Source organism: Pelophylax lessonae (assembly GCF_965119305.1).
Source record: "Pelophylax lessonae genome assembly, chromosome: 3".
NCBI classification, from domain to species: domain Eukaryota; kingdom Metazoa; phylum Chordata; class Amphibia; order Anura; family Ranidae; genus Pelophylax; species Pelophylax lessonae.
Window position 1 is genome coordinate 499869752 of NC_138770.1, and position 22151 is coordinate 499891902.

The following is a 22151-nucleotide window of genomic DNA, read 5'->3' on the forward strand; positions in this document are numbered from 1 at the left end:
TCCGCTTTAATAGAAATGACTATAAAAATGATTTTTCATCAAGTAATATTATACCTTCTTATATGTATTTTACACATACACATATATAGGTGTTATAGGAGAGAAGCCATATTAGTGTGAATTAGCGCAAGCATAGATTTCTGCTATTTTCACACCTATATATGTGTATGTGTATATATACAGACATGGGTGTTTGTATATATACCCCTACACAGAAGTTCAGATGTTTTGCCTGCCTCCAAAGTCCCCCAAAAAATGCCCAAAAAAACGCCTGCTACTAAACCGGTGTGAAAATAGCGGAGCCATATCCCTGTTCTATAAGTGACCTAATGCAAACAATCTTTTTTTTTTATGGTTCTGGACATGCTACAGAGCTGAAAAGTCACAGGTACACTTTTTAGACCCGCAGACACTAAATCCAAAGACATTTTTTTTTTTTTTCAATAATTGGCTCTCTATCAAAAATGACAATTTTTAAGAACGTTTTTTGTGTGATTAATAGTCCCTGGGGCATGACCCAGAACCCTAGGTACTTTTTAGGGGCATTTATTGGGTTTTAGGGCTTCAAAATTGTGTTTTTTGATTACCGAAGTTCGGGTCCCATTGATTTCAATGGGGTTCTGAAATCCGAGCCGAACTTTCGGGAAGTTCGGATGTTCTGGCCAAACCGAACTTTTGAAAAGTTCAATCATCCCTACTGGCAACTTAAATTTTTCAGTCGAAGGATGCTGGGCAGGAGGAGGTCGGTAGGACCACCCACTAAGCGAATTTCGGCCAGTTCACCTAGAACATGGTTGACATTCGCACACTGTATACTTGGAAGAAATTTGAATGGCGCTGTTTGTTTTTAGTGGTGTAAATTCCTTTAAGTGTGTTTTAATATTGGTGTGTTTAAGAAAAAACCTTGTGATTAGCAATGAGAAATAAATAAATATGTAAACAACCCTTTTTATGAATGTGTGGTATTGTTTCCTTGTGCATAAATCATAAACCACTGAAGACATTAAACTAGCACCATATTCATCAATGATTAACCATGTATTTATTATTTACAAAGTACAGGACCATAGTATAATATAGATTAAAGAATATGAAGTGACAAGAAAGGGGGAGCCTACCAGAACACAATCAGAGAGTATGCTCTGAATTTCGGCTTTGACAGTTCTTTTATAGGCACGTATAGGTTACGTCACCCAGTGGCACAACCCTCTTCTGATGTCACATGACATTACGTGACATCAGAAGGGGCAGTGCCACCGTGTGTACCTGATACCCATTCACATAGGGATGGGGCCTCCTTGTTAAAGGGGGCTTCCAGATTCTGATAACCCCCTCCACCCGCAGACCCTGACAAGCACAGCCCAGGTTTGTCTGGAAGAGGCCCTTGTCCCCATCAACATGGGTACAGAGTGCTTTGGGGTGGGGAGGTTGAGCCCTCCCTGCCCCAAAGCACCCATGTTGAGGGCATGTGACCTGGTATGGTTCGGGGGGGAGCTCACTCATTCCCCCCTTTCCTGACCTGCTAGGCTGCATGCTTGGATAAGGGTCTGTTATGGATTTGGGGGGGGGGGGGGCCCACGCCGTGTCTTTTTTTTCAATTTTGAGTAGGGTTTCCCTTAAAATCCATACCAGACCCGAAGGGCCTGGTATGGACTGGGAGGGGGATCCTACTCCAATTTTTTTCATTTTTTTAATCTGTATTGCTGGGAGCCAGAAATACATTACAGCTGCGAGCAAGTTTAAAATTACATTTTTACCTTTAGAAATGTAAGTATTGGTGCAGCTGGCTCCATACTTCGTACAGATACGCCACTTTACAAGCACATTAGAGAATACCCCCCAGGCACAATATTTAAAGGAATTTTTCATTTTTATTGTTTAAGCATCATTAAAATCACTGCTCTTTTAACCACTTAAGGACCAAGCCTATTTCTAACACACATTGTTTTCAACTTAAAATCAGTATTTTTTGCTAGAAAATTACTTAGAACCCCCAAACATTATATATATATTTTTAATATAGACTCTGGAGAATAAAATCGCAGTCATTGCAATAGTTTTTGTCATGCGGTGTTTGCGCAGAGGCCTTTCAAATGCAATTTTTCTGGAAAAAATGCATTTCACTGCATTTAAAAAAAATGAAACAGTAAAGTTAGCCCAATTTTTTTATATCTTGAATCGTGAAAGATGATGTCACACCGAGTAAATAGATACCTAACATGTTACAGTTTACATTTTCGCACACTCGTGGAATGGTGACAAACTACAGTATTTAAAAATCTCCATAGGTGAAGCTTTAAAAAAATTGTAACGGTTACCAGTTTAGAGTTACAGAGGAGGTCTATTTCTAGAATTATTGCTCTCACTCTTGTGATTGCGACGATACCTCACATGTGTGATTTGAACACCGTTTTCATTTGCGGGCGCAACTTTCTTATGCGTTTTCTTTTGTGCGCAAGCTAACGGGGACGGGGGGGCGCTAAAATTTTTTTTCCTATTTCTTTTATTTAATTTTTTTTATTTTTAACACTGTTTTAAAAAAAAATACCCCCAGACCCCTCCACTGCACTTCAAAGTATTCAAAATGCCGAAATCTGCATTTTTTAAAACTGAAATTTTTTTGATATCGGCGTCATTAGCAGCCGAGTAAACTGGAAGTGTCATTGTGACGTTGCTTCCGGGTCACATGATCGGAGACCCGATCAAAGCCGAATCCAGCTTTGTTCGGGAACACAGGGGGCAGTAGTGATGTCAGCTGTTCCACGTGGTTTCAGGAAGTGCAGGAAGTATAGCAGTCATCTTGCTCCTCCAGACCCTTGGTTCCTGCAGCTGTGGGCCAGCACAGTGACAGGGAGACCATCTCAGGAGGACTTTAGACATTGAGAGCCGGTTCACATTAGCGCGGCACGACTCCTTACTACTTCGGGGGCGACTTGTGCATTACATTGCACCACGACTTCGGAGCGACTTGCAGGGACTTCACATAATGGAAGTCTATGCAAGTCGCTCCGAGGTCGCCCCGAAATAGTACAGGACCCTTTTTCTAAGTAGGATCAACTTGTGTCGCTCCTATTAGAACGGGTCCTGTAGCGGTCAATGGACAAGTCGCCTGACAAGTCGTGCTAATGTGAATGGGCTCTGATGAGGCTGTTTACGCTGAAATCCTGATAGGAACCTAGACTTCAGCAGCAGCCTGGAGTGACCCTAAATTACTCTAGGAGTCTGGAGAAACTGGAATCTATTGGAGGAGTCAAGCAAGTCCTGAACCTAAAAAACATTTGTACATCCACGTAGTTATGTGAATGCTGGCTTACCCCTAGTAAGAGGAGACATTTTGGTGAGTGAAGTGGAGAAGGGGGAGCATGTGTGAAAATCACCAACACTTCATAGGATTTGTGCATCCAATTTTCACTGAAATATGGACTCATTTTTTGATTTGAAGGACTTGTCACTTTATTGACATTTTATTGGCTTTAGCACGCCACCTTTTTCCCACATGTTAATGAAATATTTTAGGCACAGTCACCTTAATGTAGATTATGAATATGGTGCTAGTTTAATGTCTTCAGTGGTTTATGATTTATGCACAAGGAAACAATGCCATACGTTCATAACAAGGGTTGTTTACACATGTATTTATGTTTTCTCATTGCTAATCACAAGGTTTTTTTTCTTAAACACACCAATTTTGAAACACACCTAAAGAGATATACACCACTAAAAACAAGCAGGGCCTAACCCATTTCTTCCACACCATTCATTGGTTATTCCACCACAGTGGTAGTTGGGGGCAGCAGCTTAAAAAAACACTCTATCATGTTGTCCATAGCGCGGAAAATTTTCTTTTTTTGACTGTATGGTCAATGGTGAATGGTGCTGAATGGTGCTATTTGACTGAGCTTTGTACAGTAAATCTATGTAAAGAAAGGAGAGACAAAAATACAAATTCTTTAATAGGTAAAACAGCTCTATTTTATGTACTTCAACTTTATGTTTAGTTTTTTGCCTGGAATTCAGATTTAATTATTAATTTCAGAAGAGGTTAAGATAAAGGCAGCACTTTTTTCCCACATGGGTTAAACTGATAAAGAGCCATGTACATGGTATTGCTGCAATCTCCAACGGAACTCTGCAAGGTTTATATCAAAGAAACTAACACAGGCCCAAACAGAATGCAAATGTGCACACTTAATGTGAGTCAATCATTATACTTCCAAACCTTTATGTAGTTGCGAACCATAAAGATCAATGTATTATTTAATAAAGTGATATTAGTGTAGAGGGAAATATTGACTTGCCATTGGTGGCAAGCCATAATTTATGTTTTCATTAAGCTTTTAAAGTAATATTTGATGAGCATCCATCAAGTATCAAATAGGCAGGGTAGTAAATGAAATTGCATAATGACATGAGTCCCTTGGGAAAAAAGCACTATAGAAATATTATTAAGTTGTATTATTATTAAAAATGTATTTTATCTAGACATTTTATGAGCACAGTTAAAAAACTGATTTTTTTCCCATAAATATTAGCCAAATCTGTTAAAAGGTATGCAAACCCTAACATAACTAATTCAAATTCTCTTATTTGGTTCATTTTGGTCTGGCAAATATACATATGAAAGCATTTTATTTAGGACCGAGTCACACCACATGCAGGACAGCTGTGCCCAAAGCAGTCCCAATGCACTGATAAAGCAAATTGCCTTAAAGCAGTATTAAACCAAAAAAAACAAAATCTAATATATTGCAGCTTGCCGATCATTGAATATAGTGGCTGCATAGGTTTTCTTTTTTTTTTTTTTTTTTTTTTTTTTTATTATTAGGCTTTTTCCCCTCTGTTTTCACCTGGTGATCTGGCCAGTAACACTCCTCCTGTATTAAAGTGACACCACTCTGGATGAAGGAGCAACACAGACACGTTTGGGCAGCAGCAGTCAGTCTGGGGGAGGGAAGTATTAGATGGACTTGTAAATATAATAAACTAAAAAATTAAAACCAAACTCCAGCTTACACTGCAATTACCCAAGCAACTACAGCAACAGTTTTTTTTTCTTTTGGAATAAACGTTTTACATGTTGGTGGTTAATGGCTTGTCTCTGCACTCTTAACCAGTAGGTTTGCGGGAGAGCCTGTTCTTTGGAAAAACAACAGACTTACTGGCCAGATCACCAAGTGAAAATAAAAGAAAGAAAGCCTGAATACTATAACGAATGCAGCCACCAGATCTAATAAATGGTAAGCAGCAATATAATACGTTTTTGCTTTTGGGTTTAATATCGCTTCAAGTCCTGTGTGCTCAGTTTACAACACTGGTTTGTACTGAAAATAAAAGGACGTGCAGTATTTTTTTTCAACACTGTGTTATTTTCTAATCAACAGCTGCCTCCAATAGCAACCACATCTCACAGTAAAGTGCAGAACTTGGTTAAGCGAGTCTGTCTATGCTGCTTTCCCAGTCTCTTTCACAGTTTCTCTTCTATGTCGGAGAAGCTCCTGGTACTCCATCTCTGGTTCCTATCAACTCCTACATGCCCACAGACCAGCCCTTAATTGCCAAAGCCTGGACCACATGGCTAGGCCTTAGGTTTCAGGCCTACCCAACACAGCAGTTCCTCAGACACCCACAACAGACCAAGGTCTGGGTAGGAGGACCCCGATCACTTGACCGCGTTGAATACTTATAATCTCTCTCAGCATTCACTGGTGGCCAGGAAACTCCTACTGATTGGCTTGCAGAAGTATGCATATTCATAACATAGTTTCACTGCAGCTCATCATATTAATGCCAGAGGTACCAATGGCACCTACTTAAAAAAGGAAGGAATTACAGCTACACTAAACTTAGGGGAAACCCCAAATGACCAAATGGACTACAAATAAACCAGGTTACTTACAACCCAGCAACACAAAATTTCACTGGTAGCCCCTTTTTAGGACCTGGTGCTACACTTATTTCATCTGACCATTTTCACTCAATCACACTCCTATTACCTCACTCGCCAATCATACATACCTCCATTACCTTATTCAATCAAACATTCTCATCCTATTGTAGTCCTATTACCTCACTTACGTAACTATACTTACTCCATCCTACCTCTTTCATCTCACTCACCTGACTATTCTCAGCCCTTCACACTCCTTTCAACTGACCAGTCTCATTCCATCACACCCTCATAACCTCACTGACTTGAATATTTTCACTTTATCACATCACCATTACATCTTGACCTCATACCTCACAGTTCCTCACTTTCCAAGTTTACTATTTAAGTATATCTTTTTTTTTTTATTTTTTTTTTTTTAGTGCTGTTGGTTTATTTTTACAGAATACTTTGCTCTCAGACTCTTAGAAACTGATCTCTATTCCTTTAAAATATCTCTAACCTGCACCTTAGGGCTGATCTCCAGCTTTTAGTGAAGTTTAAATAGTTTATTGGGCAAAGCTATTACCTATTATTATCACCTTCACTAAAGCAGCACGTAGATTACTCAATTTTCTTTCCTTTCACCACAGATGGAAAGAAAGAAGTCCCCTTGATCCCCCCATCAACATTAACTGTGAATGCCTCCTGCAGCACTATTGTGTTTTGCCAATTAGGGAGTGTAGGCAGCCTTTCCAGTCAGCAGAACAAAATGATTACAGCTATAACCGTAAAAAACATGACAGGCTGGTTGTACCCAAGTCACTCAATGGATCAACTTGGGCAAAATCAGCCTGCCCATACAGGGATCGAATCTTGGCTGGTTCCTACTGAGAAGGCCAAATTTCGATCCATGTTTGGCCAGCTTAAGGGATGCAGTGTCTGGGAGTGTTGTGTAAACTGGATGTAGCCTCAGCAGCATACAGTATAATGTGCTGTGTTCTGGCAGTTGGATTGGGAACTTCCCTTTCCACACCTGGAACAAAATCAAGTTGGGTTGAGAGATGCTCAATCTTTTACAGGGAGCTTTTTATTCTATTCTTAAAACAAAGCTTCCTCTGACTGGCTGAGTCAGAGGTCACGATATCATCTGCCCGGCTCTCTGCCTTGGCCTATCAGAGGAATACAAAGCTCCCTGCAAATGTCTGAACGGTCAGCCGACTCTATTTTATTCTGGGTGTGAGAAGGGAAGTTCCCATCCCACTGCCAGAACACAGGGCTGTATTGCATTCCCAGCTGCTGCATCTAATAAGCCTAGTACACACTACTAGTTTTTTTTGTTCAACCCAGCAGGGCTATAAAAAAAAAAGCATTGCTCAGAAGGAGCAGCTGTACTTACTATGTGATGTTAGTACAGCGATCTCTCCTGCTGTGCTATTGTTTTTTGACAGGGGTACGGCCACCCTGCCAGAACACTGTGGTCAGAGCTCTCAGCCATTGGCTGAGAGCGCTGATCAGGAGCCCATCGGCATACTCTTTTCGGTCATGCCCCTTGACAGGAGCCGGAACAGCTGCAGTACACACGGGTCAAATGTTGGCTGGTTGGATGTTTCTATTGAACCGGTCGATGCTGCCCGACATTTAGACCGTTAAAACAAGGCTTAAGTGAAGGTAATAGTTTGTCAGAGAGCATAGTCTATTTGCCTTTAGTACATCTACTGCAAGGTATCTGTGTTTTTATTTCCATCTGGCCGAGGCAAAAAGGAATGATTTTCATGGCCCCACACATTATAAGTTAAGGAATTAATGCCTTGTTTTTGGGATTTAATAAATGAGACAGGTAGATACCATCTATATTATAATGGCTTTATTGTGCTTTGCAGTGGTTTGGTGGGGGGCTTTTTGGTTCCTTTTGGGCCACCAAATCAAAAGCTGTGAAGTTTTAACTTTTTCTTCTCCCCATGCCTAATTTCACAGAAGCCATTGTTTCCCTGTACTATAATAATGATGGCCAACAAGCTTGCAACAATTGAATTTTAAAAAAGGGCTCTATAACCTCAGGTGGTACAGTATTTGTGCTATGAGCCAATAATTCTGTATGTCCAGCTAGGCAAGAAGCAATAAGGAATAATTTTCTTCATCCACTATTCTGTAATTGAGGAATAAATCCCTTATTTTTGGGATTTGTAATGGAAGTGAGACATGTAGATACCTTCTGTTTTAAAAAGGACTTAGTGGAGAGCTTCTTTTGGCCCACCTTACTGTAACTTGTTAGGTTTTACCTTCTCATTATTCTGGAAAGAAATGACATAAAACTCTCTGGACTGGTCTTCAAAATTCAGCAAAATTGAACACTTCTGACCAATCATAGTAAAGAAATTGTGCAAAAAACTCAAAAACCATGCGTTTTACAGCTACATTCATCCTTCACATTAATATCATTACGACAATATTCTAGTTTCTGGTGGCTCCATCTAGGTGGATATGTACTAGCCTCTAGTATTGGCAGATTGGCAGTGAAAGGGAGGGGGGGGGGGGGCATAGGACACTCTTCATTCATGTTAGTACCCTTCCTGGTGGTGATAAAAAAAAATCTTAACTTTAACTTTAAAGACCTTTGTCAAGTCTGTAAATGTTTTAAACCAGCAGGTCCTTATATTAGGAGATGCTTTCCTCTCTGGCAGCCCATTTCTCCTTTTTTCATTTCAGCACTGCGGCCTCTGTGGCATTTGATACTTCCAGACATATTGGATGCCTGTCTCCCTATCATGTGCTGGTCCCTTCCTCTGATGTCCTATTCAGCTGCTGTGTTTTGCAGTGGTAAAGCAGGGACCTGCGATCCTAAAACATTCAGAGAGCTGACAGGGGCTCTTTTAGCTTTCTACAAATGCAGGCAGAAACCTTGCAGTTCTTATGCATAATTTGTGTGAATGACACATGAAACAGTTATGGCTAGAAGTTATGAGAGGTATAATACATACACCTGGGTAATCAAGCAATTGTGACATCATCTTAAAAACTGAGCCAAAAAGGTACTTTGAGGCTTTCAAAATGTTAATTTACTGTTGTAAAACAAAATAAGGTATACAGTTAATATTCACAGCTGGCTCTTAAAAAGAAAATCATTTCAAAAGAATAAAATTTGTATGATAATTGTGGTTGGCAAAAACTCATAAATGGTGGAAGATAAAAAAAAAACGAAAGAAAATTTTAAAACATAAATTTATGTGAAAGCAGACTATATTGTGCAAATCTAATGGCGCTCTTAATAAGGCAATCTATTAACTGTGAAACTAACTTTGTTAAACTGCATCAATTTCATATTGTTTTACAGGGTACATTATAAAAGACTTGAATTTAATGACAAAATAGCATAACGGAAAATACAGTAACAGTTTTTTAGGAGAGGTGACACTGAAGATAATCAACTGCAGGACATGATATAAACCCAAAGCTCCCAAATGTCTCTGATTTGGAGGAACTTTACCTCTTTTGGAACAAAGCTTACCTGTTCCTATTTCTACCTCATTTGTTCCTCATTTTGGTCTGATGCATAAACAGTACCTCCTTTTGGTGTGGAAAAAAAAAACACTATTTATCTGCCAGAAAATGTTTTACTGTGCTAAACCTTTCGTTAACCTTCTAAATTGTTGCATTTGTAAGTTTCAAACTCAGTATAACATAATAGTAGTGGTAAAATAAGCACTTGTGGGTTTAACCAGTCTTCTTTGTGCAGTATTTTCTATGTAGCAAGGGTGTGATAGGGATCTGCCCTTGTCTACATACTTTTTGAAAATAGGTGTCCCTCTTTCCCAACTCAGAAAGTTGGGAGGTATGCACACACCTATAATTTTACTTTGTTTTAATTGACAATTTTTATTAAGTTTTTTCGGTTTACAAAGCAGAGAGGGAAAAGAAACAATAAACAAAGGGAAACATGTAGGATCACCAACAGACGAATATACAATAAAAACAGAGGTCTGAAGGAAGTGTAGGCATTGTAACAGCAAGACACCTTCAAAACATAGCAACAGCACTTGACCAAAAACACATATTGAATAGTTATGATCATTTGTAGTGGGGCCCTATTCCAGAAGGGACCAGCTAAAGTTTAACAAAGCCTAGAGATAAATGCCAATGCATTACTCAATGACCTTAAATAATTTCCAGTAATAAAAACAAAAGAAATAGAAAGAAGAAAAGGAGAGGGAAAGTAGGGACGATCCTGAGTTCATCACTCCTGGGGTTTAGAGCATGCTGCTTCCACAGTCAAACAAAAATATGAGGCCCTCACTAATATTCTTCTCGTTAATGCCAAGGCTCCAGGACTGCATTATGCCACTCGACTGTGTCTGTGAGACGAGCCATGAGGGACTCCTTAATCTCTACAACCATAATCCTTGTGTAGAACTCAATAGAGATGGTCAGTGTTTGCCTCTTCCATTGAAGGGCCACAAGGCATCTGGCGGCTGTTAAAATATGACGCATTAACTTCTTGGCTAGCCTAGGCAATCTGGTAGGGAGTAACCCCAGTAAGATGACCTTGGGACTAAAGGGAAACTTCATATCAAACAATCATTGAAGGAGATCCTGTACCCACCTTCAGTAAGATAGTACAAGTGGACATTGCCAGTAGATATAGAGTATGGTGCCTTGATCTCAATGGCAGCGCCAGCAGCAATCTGCGGCCAAAGGATATATAGTTTGAAGGTTTGTGGGGGGTCATATACCAAAAAAAAGCACTTTATATGTATTCTCCTTATAAAAGGAGCATATTGAGCTGCTTGTGACCATAAACAGTAATTTGCCAATGAGATATACGCAACTCTTCCCCAATAGCCTGTTCCCTTTTAGGCATGTACCTGTGTTTTCTTAGGGTCTCCATAGGGTACTCATTCAGTAATTTATAAATATCCAAGATTAAACCTAATGTGATGGGCCAGCAAGAGCTAATCATTCAAACAGGGTTCATTTAGAGAATCTGAGATTATGGGTAAAGGATGAGGCATAATGACAAATATGAAGGTAGCTAAGAAAACACCTTACGGGGGGAAGTCATGCGTTTCACATAATTCCTCAAATGATAGCAATATTCAAATAACAGGGTTCAGTAAGTGTCCAAACTGAAATATGTTTCTCGACAATCATGGAGAAATCATTTTTGAGGTGAGACTGTCTGGCATCTTAGGGTTGTAGAGAAAAGCTTTCATTAGAGAGGCTTCAGTTGGAGGGAGTGTTTATGCCTTAGCTGTTTCCACAGACCGTATAACAACGCCATAGTATGTAATAAAGTGGTAGAGGGCATATCAACATCGGCATTCCACAACAAGTTGTTTGGGTGAACTAGGGCCAACCTTAACCTATTTACCTCTGTCCAGCAATTGTACACCAGTAAAATTACACAAGAAGCAATGGCTTTCAATTGGGCAGCATGGTAATAATGTATGATTTTGGGGAAGGCCAGGCCCCCCATCATTCTTAGAGGCAAACACACACATAATTTATAATAATCTACTGTATATGTAAAGTCAAACCATATTTCTACGCTTTTCATAGAGAGAATGGTTAAAACCCCAGTCAGTGTTTTTTTATCATCTGTGTCTGATTAGGGAGACTTTCCTTCATCTGTCCTGGATGCTCAACTAAAAACTGTAAGTGAAAAGAAATTTCATAAAAGATAGGGGGATTCATACACTGTTCATACTCAGTTATTTTTCATACTGCCTATGAACTATACAGCGTGGTTGGATGAATCTCCCACTATGCTTATTGTATATTGACAACTATCCAGCAGACAATGGATGGTTCCTAAGGGACTGAATGGTATTCATACAGTGTATGGCCAAATTTAGACGAAGGTCAAAAGAACAGATTCACTCTTTGAACATTTTCTGTTCACTTCCTTAATCAGTGACAACTGTAAAACGTTTGACCTTTCACTTTTGACTTTTCCCTATTACAGCTGATCACTGGCAGCTGTAATAGGGACTAATAGAGAGATTGAAGTGATGACACAGAGAGCAAAAAAAAAACAAGAAAAAAAATAAAAATATAAATAACAGATGTATTTTATCATTGACTGTGTGAATGTAAAATGGGTTTCATTTGTAAAGGTCCTGATACAGTTTGCACTTAATGCAGTAGCCAAAGAAACCACTGTCCAGTCTTGCATTGTGTGCTCTTACATTGGAGCAATAGCTTACATTTACATTTCATTTTTTTTTTTTTTGCAGAGAGTAGTTAAAGGATACGTTTCAAAAAAATAAGGTCCAGTTCACACCAAAATACACTTTCTTTGCAATCTATTGTGGGTGTCAATGTAATGTTAATGGCACTCCAAAAGTGCATTTGGGGGCATCAAATCACTGCAGTACCATGCCATTTGTTGCACTTAGTTTTTTAAAAAGTAGTGCATGCACTATTTTCTCTGCATTCTTATGCCATTTCAGCCCATTTAAATGAATGGGCTGCAAAATCACACTAAAATGGAATGCGTGGGAATAACACAGCAACGCGTGTTGCTTTCCTGTGCAATCCCACTGTGAACTGGTCCTGAGGAAGGGACAAAATCGTTTTGTTTTTTTTTTTAGGTATTGTCTGTGTCCCCAACTTGGGGATTCCACTCACTTCCAGTGTAATTGTCAGGGCAGGACATGAGGTTCTCTCTCTATATATATATCTTTATTGGGAAAACTAAGAAATAAAATTGTTTGGCTAGGGTAGAGTTAGTAGTGTTCCTATTTTTTGATGACAGACCTGTGACCACATACAAAAAAAATATTGGTATGATACAGTGCTTAAGTTTGTTTCTTTGTTATGTTGTAGTAAGGATCTCCAAGAATATCAGTAGCAGAGTTAAGAATGTCAGTAAGGGTATAGAAACAATATCTGAAAAACTATGGAAACTAACTGTGACAGTCTGAGGGATGGAAAACAGCTGCAGTACGGTTTCCTTTGGGACAATGTTATCCTTTTTCCTTTACAGATAAGCCTTCTCCCACATCCACAGGAATGAGTTCCACTTAAGCTGAACATTATATAGATGTTTATATCATTAATAGTGGATTACTTGTTTACCTTATATCACTAAATATCCATCATGAATGTACATAGGCTTATAATGGGTGTATGTAATATTTTTGCACACACCAATTCTTTATTACATATCACATAAAAATGTTATGTTTAAATCATATAAAATCGTATTAACGTTTTTTTTTTCAGTTCTCCCAAAACATAAAAAAGCCAAAAAAGCATGTTGACAGAATAGCTGCCTATTCATTTGTCCAATTACACATACATTTGCTGTACACATAATATATTTCCTTCTTGTTTTTGTCTGGCTCCATCATAAATTACAGCAGGGGAGTCATTCCAAGTCTGTCTGCATATACAAGAACCATGTCTGCAATCCAGTTCAGTCCAATATATTTTATCCTCCTATACCTGTGCACTCCTGCTTTTCTTGTAAATGTTTCCAATGACCCGTGGCATTCAATTCCAATGTCCACAGGTATCAATTTATCTTTCAACAGAAATAAACTTCATATACCGACATCCAATTGCAATGTCCATATTATCTGTCATTTGCAATTTTGTATCCAGTTGCAATGCCCACAAATCTATATTGATTTTTGCACAGTGAAAAACTCACTGTGTTGGCATCCATTCACATTGTCCACAAAAATCTGTAATCCCAATGCACCAGATATCTTTTCCTTTAGGACATTTGGTTACATAGAATTGCAGATTTTCAAACAAGTTTTTCCTAGCTAAATTATATTGCAATGTCGCAAGTACTGCTAATACCGCATGCAAACAATAGTGCTATAAAGTTTATATTGCTCGTAGGCCAGGCTTTGGCTACCAGTCACAATGTCTTGGGCATTGTTTGTTCACACATGTAAAATGTATGTAAGTGATCTAAATATGACTCAAACAACTTAAATTATCTTCATCCTAGCATTACACGTGGCTGTACTAGTAAGTAGATTAATGGAACACATATTCTGGGACAGGGTCGCCAATCTTTTTCTGCTGGGCTCCTTTAGGATCCCTTCAGCAGTGCTGAAAATAAATATTTCTAGGGGTGTTTTTTTCCTCACTACCCTGTGATGGACTGCCCAGGGAAAGCAGGGAACACAGGAATAATCTTCTTTGGCTGTTGTCACAGTCAGAAAAGCCTAAACCAAACAACTAGGCTCAGATTAGTCAGACAGGAGGCATCTGATTGTCCAGATGCTAAGCCTCACCCACCACCTACCAGAAGCAGACCTCCAAGACCTGTGTGGAGAGTGGAGGTGCCCAGGAAATGTGTTTTTGCCGGGAGTTACATTGCCTGGGGAGCAGTGTGCTGTGGTCATTAATCTGTGCTTCAGGAGAAAGCTGCTCTGAAGCTTTGCTGCAGGGACCACATGCTGCTGTGCTGGCAGTTGTTGGCTGCTGGGGTGAGGCGATGGAAAGCCACATGCTGCTGTGAGTATTGCTGATGTTTCTGAGAATGAGCAGCTTCCAGTTTTGAATTGTTCCAGAATGTTCTAGGCACTCCCGTTGTTACAGAGAGATCCATGATATTCTAGCTATCCGACATCCTGTCCCTTGAGAGACTGCTGGGGAGATCTTGGCCCAGTTAGAGGTGGCTGCTGTTCTCTGACCTTCAAGCAGAGGGCCTCCTGCTAATGCTGATTGGTGCTAAATGGGGAGGACCCATTTTTTGCACCATGGGACCATTTGGAACCTGGAGATCAGGTACAGTGGAGTAAGTGCACCACTTCAAGGAATCCAACACCATCAGGACTGCTTTACTGTTGGTAACACTAGAAAGTGGTGTAAATAAGACTTGGAAACATTAGAAGAGGTCTGAAGTATTCTAAATAATGTTTAATGTTCTGTTCTGCTGCTTATGTTTTTGTCTAGCCTACTTTCATTCCTGTAAGGATTTCTGCTTAAAAAAAAATGCCCATTTAGAACACAGCAGGTGTGTTGGTGACTTGGTGTTCTCAGGTGTGGGGCAGAAGGACTCCGCGGCATCTGGTAATTCCACTAGGGAAGGAAGAGGGTGGTCCAGATGGCTTCTTCATGTAATGGTGTCTGTAGCTGCAAGTGGATCTATACTGGTACTTTGAGGAGGGTGAGCATATGAACATCAGTGATATTAGACATGCCTCTCTGAAATGTCATGGGGATGGGGGTGCCACTGGTGCAGATAGGCAGGCCAGGCTTTGTAATTGACAGCCTGATGAGCTAACAAATACAGCCTTTGGCCACAGCACTGTATTTGTAGAGAGCAGGGGCCCACTGTACAGTTCATAAAGTGAAACACAAACTACAATATTTCATTTATAATTTCTTAATGTTAAGACATTCAAAGCAAGATCCCTTAAAGTAATTGAAAAGTCTTGTTTAAAAAAAGAAAAATAATAACAAACGTGTTATACTTACTTGCTCTGTGCAGTTGGTTCAGCCCAGATCCTCCTCTTCTCGGGTCCCTCTTTATTGCTCCTAGCCCCTCCCTCCTGATGAGTGCCCCCACAGCAAGTAGCTTGTTATGGGGGGCACCCGAGCCGAGCCACAGCTACGCATCTCCATTCAGACACTGAGCTGTGGTTTGGCCCTGCTCCCTCTCTCTCCTGATTGGCTAACTGACTTTGATTGACAGCCATGGGAGCCAATGGCGCCACTGCTGTGTCTCAGCAAATCAGGAGGGGAGTCCCGGATGGCTGAGGGACTCTTGGACATCTCTGAACAGAGATGGGGATCAGGTAAGTATTAGGGGGTGCTGGGGAGGCTGCTACACACAGAAGGCTTTTTATCTTAATGCATAGAATTAATGACTTTACAATGCCTTTAACCACTTGAAGACCAGACTTTTTCTGGCACATTTAAATCAGTAATTTTTGCTCGAAAATTACTTATAACTCCCAAACCTTATACAATTTTTTTTAGTAGAGACCCTAGGGAATATAATGGTGGTTGTTGCAATTTTTTTTTTGTCACACGATATTTGCTCAGCAGTTCTGCAAATGCAATTTTTTGGGAAAAAATACACATAAATGAAGTAAAAAAACAAAAAAACAAAACAGAGTAGTTACCCCAATTTTTTTTGAATAATGTGAAAGATGATGTTACCTTAGCTTAAAAATATCCATAGGCAATGCTTTAAACACTTTTACAAGTTACCTATTTAGAGTTACAGAGGAGGTCTAGTACTAGAATTGCTCTCACTCTAATGTTTGCAGCGATACCTCACAGTGTGGTTCGAATACTCTTTACATATGCATGTGTGACTTATGTACCCATTCGCTTCTGCGCTCAAGCTGGGAGGGATGGGGGCGCTTTACATTTTTTTTATTATTTTTTATTTTACTTTTTATTTTTCGTTTTTTACACTGTCTCTTGAATTTTTTGATCACTTTTATTCCTATTACAAGGAATGTAAACATTCATTGTAATAAAAATAAGGACGAGAGGTCCTCTTTATGGAGAGATCTGGGAGATCTGGGGTCAAAAAGACCCCAAATCTCTTCTTTACCTTTAAAAGCCCAACAAAAATTTTGATCTTTCTCTTACATTTTTTAATTTTCTTCTTCCAGTCTGCACCAGAAGTGACATCACGGCATCACTCCGGTCCTTCAAGGCAAAAGAGTCGATTAAAGAGTGTTAACTCTTTGACCACCATCAGATTATTTCTCAGGTGAACCGGCAGCAAGCAGCACGGGGGGGGGGGGGAGTTGCCTCCCACCACTTCGGAAACAGTTCCAGTGGCTCATGAGCTGCTTGGACTGGTTTTATAAGAAAGCCAGCTGCCTGCAAAAAAAAAGGTAGCGAGGTTATGGCTGAAGATATCTGGTAAACCACTTGCAATAGACAATGAATATATACGTATTGCGGTCGGCAAGTGGTTTTATTTACACTATACAGAAACTCTTCTGCTGCTAAGGATACTGGCTCACTACCAAACTCTTTGCTGAGCTGAGCTGATGTGCTAACACATGCATACAGAGTATATAAGTTGAATTGAGACTGGGAAGTTTATTAAAAAAAAGCATATAACAGTGATGAAAGTGCCTTGATGCATTTTGCACTACAGCACTAAGTTCCATAGTGTGATACATGTCAAGTCACTTTTGAATGCTTCTATAGGGTTTTTTTAATAAACTTCCTGGTTATCCTCTCCATTCATGAACTTTATTTGTATGCATGTATAAATATATATAATATTCTCAAACGAATAATTGCCCTTTCATTTTCAACTGTCACCTCAGTTCCCCCCACCCCTATTTGTGCTATGACATATCATAGATACTTGGACACCAAAAACGTCTTGTTATCACCCCCTACACTTGGTTCAGATTGGTTTAAAACAGAGAACACTCAGGGCCCATACTTGGAGGTAGGGTTGCCACCACATCCCTTTAAACCAAGACACACATTAATTACACAGGTTCTGTGGTTGATTAAGGTGGTAATTAAACTCACTTAGTGCCTTATGTGCATTATATTAGCCTCAGAACCTGTGTAATAAATATGTGTCCTGGTTTAAAGGGATGAGGTGTCAATCCTACTTGGAGGTAGTGCGGCTCCCCATAAGAAAATACCATTGTGAATCATGAATTGACTGTTTCTTTTTAAAAAGCTCTCTCATCCAAAATTTTCTGATGCCTTTCACATATGAAATAGAGGAGTAGAAATCTTCTTATCTGTAGAGACTTACTAAGTACGTTCACAGATAGCAATAAATGCATTGAATCTCTCATATAAGAAGGCAATCTCTGATTATAAACTTGCAAGTGATGAACATCTTTTACTGAGCTTTGAAATAAATTTGTCATTTGTGTACTTTTGCAGAAAAGTAGAACAAAATGGTATGAGGGCGTAATACTTGAAGAAAATCTTTAGCATTTTCACCAGTAAACCTTTTTTTCATATCCTTTATCATTAAAATTTTTCAAAGTCTAAGGGCTCTTTCACACGGGCGATCCGATCAGATCAGCCTGTCAGTTTTTTTAGGCAGATCTGATCGGATCCTCCATGCAGCTCTATGGGGCAGCGGATGTCAGCGGAGACACCTCCGCTGACACCCGCTGCCATCCGTATCCGATCCTGTCCGTGAAATCTGGACGGAGGGAAACCCTATCTTTCCATCTGTTCGGGGATCAGATTGGATTGGATGAGAGTTGACAGGCGGTCCGCTCTCATCCGATCCCCCATAGAGAGCAGCGGGAGCTGTGACACCTCCCTCTCCGCTCTGCAAGCGGAGACGGAGCTGTCATCCGCCGGCTCAGTGGGGATCGTGAATCGATCCCCGCTGAGCAGCACGGATCCGCCTATGGAGGCAGACCGTGTGAAAGAGCCCTTAGTGTTTTCTATGCATTAGGGTAAAAAATGCCCCACTGCCTGTCCCCCCCCCCCCAATCACTAAACATCCACTTGACTCCTCCACTGATCCAGCAAATTTTTCTGTCTGCAGCCCTGCTGTCCTCTTTTCACAGGAGACCATAGGCGTGCATAGGGGGTGTGCCGGGTGTGTCTGGGCACACCCTAATCTCCCTGTGCGGCACAGATTCCCCCTGCTGATATTTCACCAAAGCACTAAAAAAATGATAAAGAATGAAATAATAAAAATAAAAAAATACTGACACCGTCCACTGCCCTACTGACACCAACCTCTGCCCTACTGAGAACTCCACTGCTCTACTTCCAAAATCCACTGCTCTACTGACACCAATTAATGTTTTAAAACATTTGGGCGCACACCCTAATGCAGTAGGCTGTGCCCACTTATGCAGGAGACACAGGCATCAGTGGAAGTCATAGGCTCCTGCTGCTGTCAGTCAAACCCTGTGAGGAGGAAGTGAGCCTCGCTGTGTGTGTCTATGGATGCACACAACCTGGATCAGGAGCGTGCCTGCATAACTGCCCCCTTGCTGAGTGGGCACTCATAGAAGGAAGGAGCCAGTGGAAGACTCCAGAAGGGTCCACTCTGTGCAATACCATTGCACAGGGCAGTTAAGTATAACTTTTTTTTATTTTAAATTAAAAATATCATTTACAAACACTTTAATGCTAAACAGTTACTTTTACAGCATTTTTTAAATTATGTTGAATACAATTTTTTGAATTTTTCCCGTTGTTTTGGTTTCTTTTTTATTCATTGCAACCAATTAACTTCTATTTTGTTGCTATTGTTATTATAATTATATTATTTCACAAGGTTTGAAGTGTTTCATGTTGTCTCTGGTCTAAATTCAAAGTGTCTTCTTTTTTGCTTTTGTGTTTTTTATAGTCCTTTTTAAATGCCCTCTTTTTTGAATGACGTAATAAGATTATGCTTTTTGGATTCCATCGCCCATAGAACACACTATGTAGAATGTGTTGTCGATGGTGTGAATCAATGAGGTGTTCACAGAATAAGGTTTATAACAAACAGTGTACATTCCACTAGAAAGATTAGCTTCCAGTATTAGTTCAACATTTTTTAATCTGTTGCCAAGCAACCACTGTGAGTTTAAGATTAAAGTCATACCTTAATATAAGAATAAGTTAATGTCAGTTCTTGTGCCCCCACTGAAGTTCAGCATTCACAGCACACCCAGCACACCCATCATAAAGCTCACACAGTACAGAGCATACACAAAACAAAGCACACAGCTTATAAAAGAGTTACGGCATGCACGGCTAATGCCCCATACACACGTGCAGATTATCTGCAGACTTTTGTCTGCAGACTTACCTTTTCTATGTAGTGCAAGGGCCTGCCGGATTGCATACAAATTGAAAGTGTTTAGGTTTGACCTCATATTATATGGTTTTGGTAAGTCTGCAGACAAAAGTCTGCAGATAATCTGCATGTGTGTATGGGGCATTACATGACATAAAAATCACAGCACATAGTGTACAGAGCATAGATCATATGCAGTTAGAGCACACACCCAGCTAACACAGCACAGAATAAAGACAGCATATAACATAAAGTAAATACCCCCGAACTATAAATTGTTAGAAGATTTACTTTAATCATTCAATCACGTCCACAAAAAATCCACATCTACATATTTATTCTGCACATTAATGGGGAATTGAAGTGAATATTTCAACTTCTTTAGTAAATCAGTCTAATTGTGTACAAAGTATACACAGCACAGTGAATGAACACACAGCATACCCAATGCAGAGTGTACACAAAACAATGTGATCATAGAATATAACTTTGTATATATATATGTTTAAATATGTACTGTATATATATATATATATATATATATATATATATATATATATATATATATGTAACTATTCACAGAGGACATAAAGCATCTCACACACATACTGTAAATTGCAACACACAGAACATACATAATAAATAAGGCAACAGTACAAAAATCACAGATAATGTCACATCTGGTTTCGCAGATCAACAGAAAGAAGATATTTCAATGGTCAGTGGTCTACACATAACAGGGAGCAGGTTATTATTAAATGTATGCTATGATTGGTATCCTACAAATAAAATGTTTGCATCTAGTAAGCATCTATTTAACATTGCAGTTAATCTCCCGCATTTATGGTTCACAAAAATCTGTGGTTCATATGGTGGCTGTTGACAATGCAGGTGACATGATGAATGATTATGTGGAGGGCTATAGGAAAACAGCATTGTTTTAAACACACTGTCAGGGAATTCTTGTTAAACATCTGGCTAACAGAAATGCGCATGCATGCACAAATCTTTACTAGCATAAATGAGCGCAGGAATGCGTGCACGTGAACGTGCGTGCGCACGATATATGTTGGCGTCAGACGGATTATTTAAGGACGCCTCTGCCTGTGCTCTAATGCTGGCTGGTCTTCAGCTGTCCCTGTGTCCAGTGTACATCCAGTGTGTTTCCTCGGTTGCTGACTCGGCTTACTCCTGACCTGATCTCGGATCCTGTTTGTCTTGTCGTTATTCCTGACTCGGCTCGTTCCTGACTTCGGCTCTGCTCCTCATTTGGTACCTTGCTGCCCGGCTGTTATGACCCTGGCTATCCTGTGACTATGCTCCTGTCTTCGATCCTGGCTTCCCGACTTGTTTGAGTGTCTGTCTGGCTGTCTGTGATCACAGTTCTGCGACCCGCTGTGTGTTCCTGCTGCAAGGCCGCTGAAAGCTCAGACCTGCCACACTCTCCATTCCTGCAGTGCAAGTGGAGTGCTTCTTTAAACTCAGCTGAACTATGGTGCAAGGCTACTGCTCCTGATCTGATGGTTCTCCTGTCCCCTCAGAATCGTATCTCCTGCTGCAAGTCCCTGGGTCTACACCTGCAGGCATTCATGTTCCTCCTGTCCCTTGGCACCCTCTGTTTCACTCTCAGTGGCTCCTAGGTTGGAGAAACAAGAGAGGCCGACCTCGTCATTTCAGTCTCCCTTCAGGTACGTGACACACACATTTTACACAAGTCTTTAACATGTGTGGCTTTGACCAGAATCCTTCATGCACCCTGCATCCTCTAGAATTCTTCCATACAACCTACACCCTCCAGATTCCCCCCATGAACCCATGGACTCCCAACATACGCTTTGCACACTCCAAATATCTCCCATACACCCTGCTTCCTCCAGAACCCCCCCCCCCCATACACATTGCACCCACTAGAATCCCCCACCATACACCCTGCACCCTCCAAACTTATCTCACACACAGTGTATCCTCCAGTAAGTCCCCACAAATACCCTGCATCCTCCAGAATCCCACCACACATCTAAATTTTCCAGAATCCTGTACCATGCAGCAGCTAGGAACGTTTCCTTTAGCTAGAGCTCCATGACTGTGCAGCCACTGGGACATGAAGTTGCACATCAGTTGTGCCTGCTCCACTCATATATTCTGCCCACCCAGTAGAGCATACTTGCAGTTCAGCTGAGCAGAGCACTTCTGTCAGCCCCTTGAAACCCCATCCAATGCACAATGTCACCCAATTCTGATGAAGGAGGTGCGACTAAAGGCAAAGCTTTTTTTTTACATTTCAACTTTTTCGAAAGTCAGTCTCCTGTCTTCTGTCATGCAGCTGGGGCCATTAGGGACATGCCAAGAATGTTTGTTTTCCGGGGACAGGCCCCTCAACATAGGGACTTTCCTCAAGAAACAGGCACTTATGGTAATCATACCAAGAGTTGTAGGAGACTGGCGATGTGCTGTAGGAGACAGAGATATGTTATAATGGACATGTTATAATGTACAGAGATTAGAACCCCCCTATCGGACATTAGAACGTTTTTTGACGATCGAACAGGGGTATTCCAATGCAGG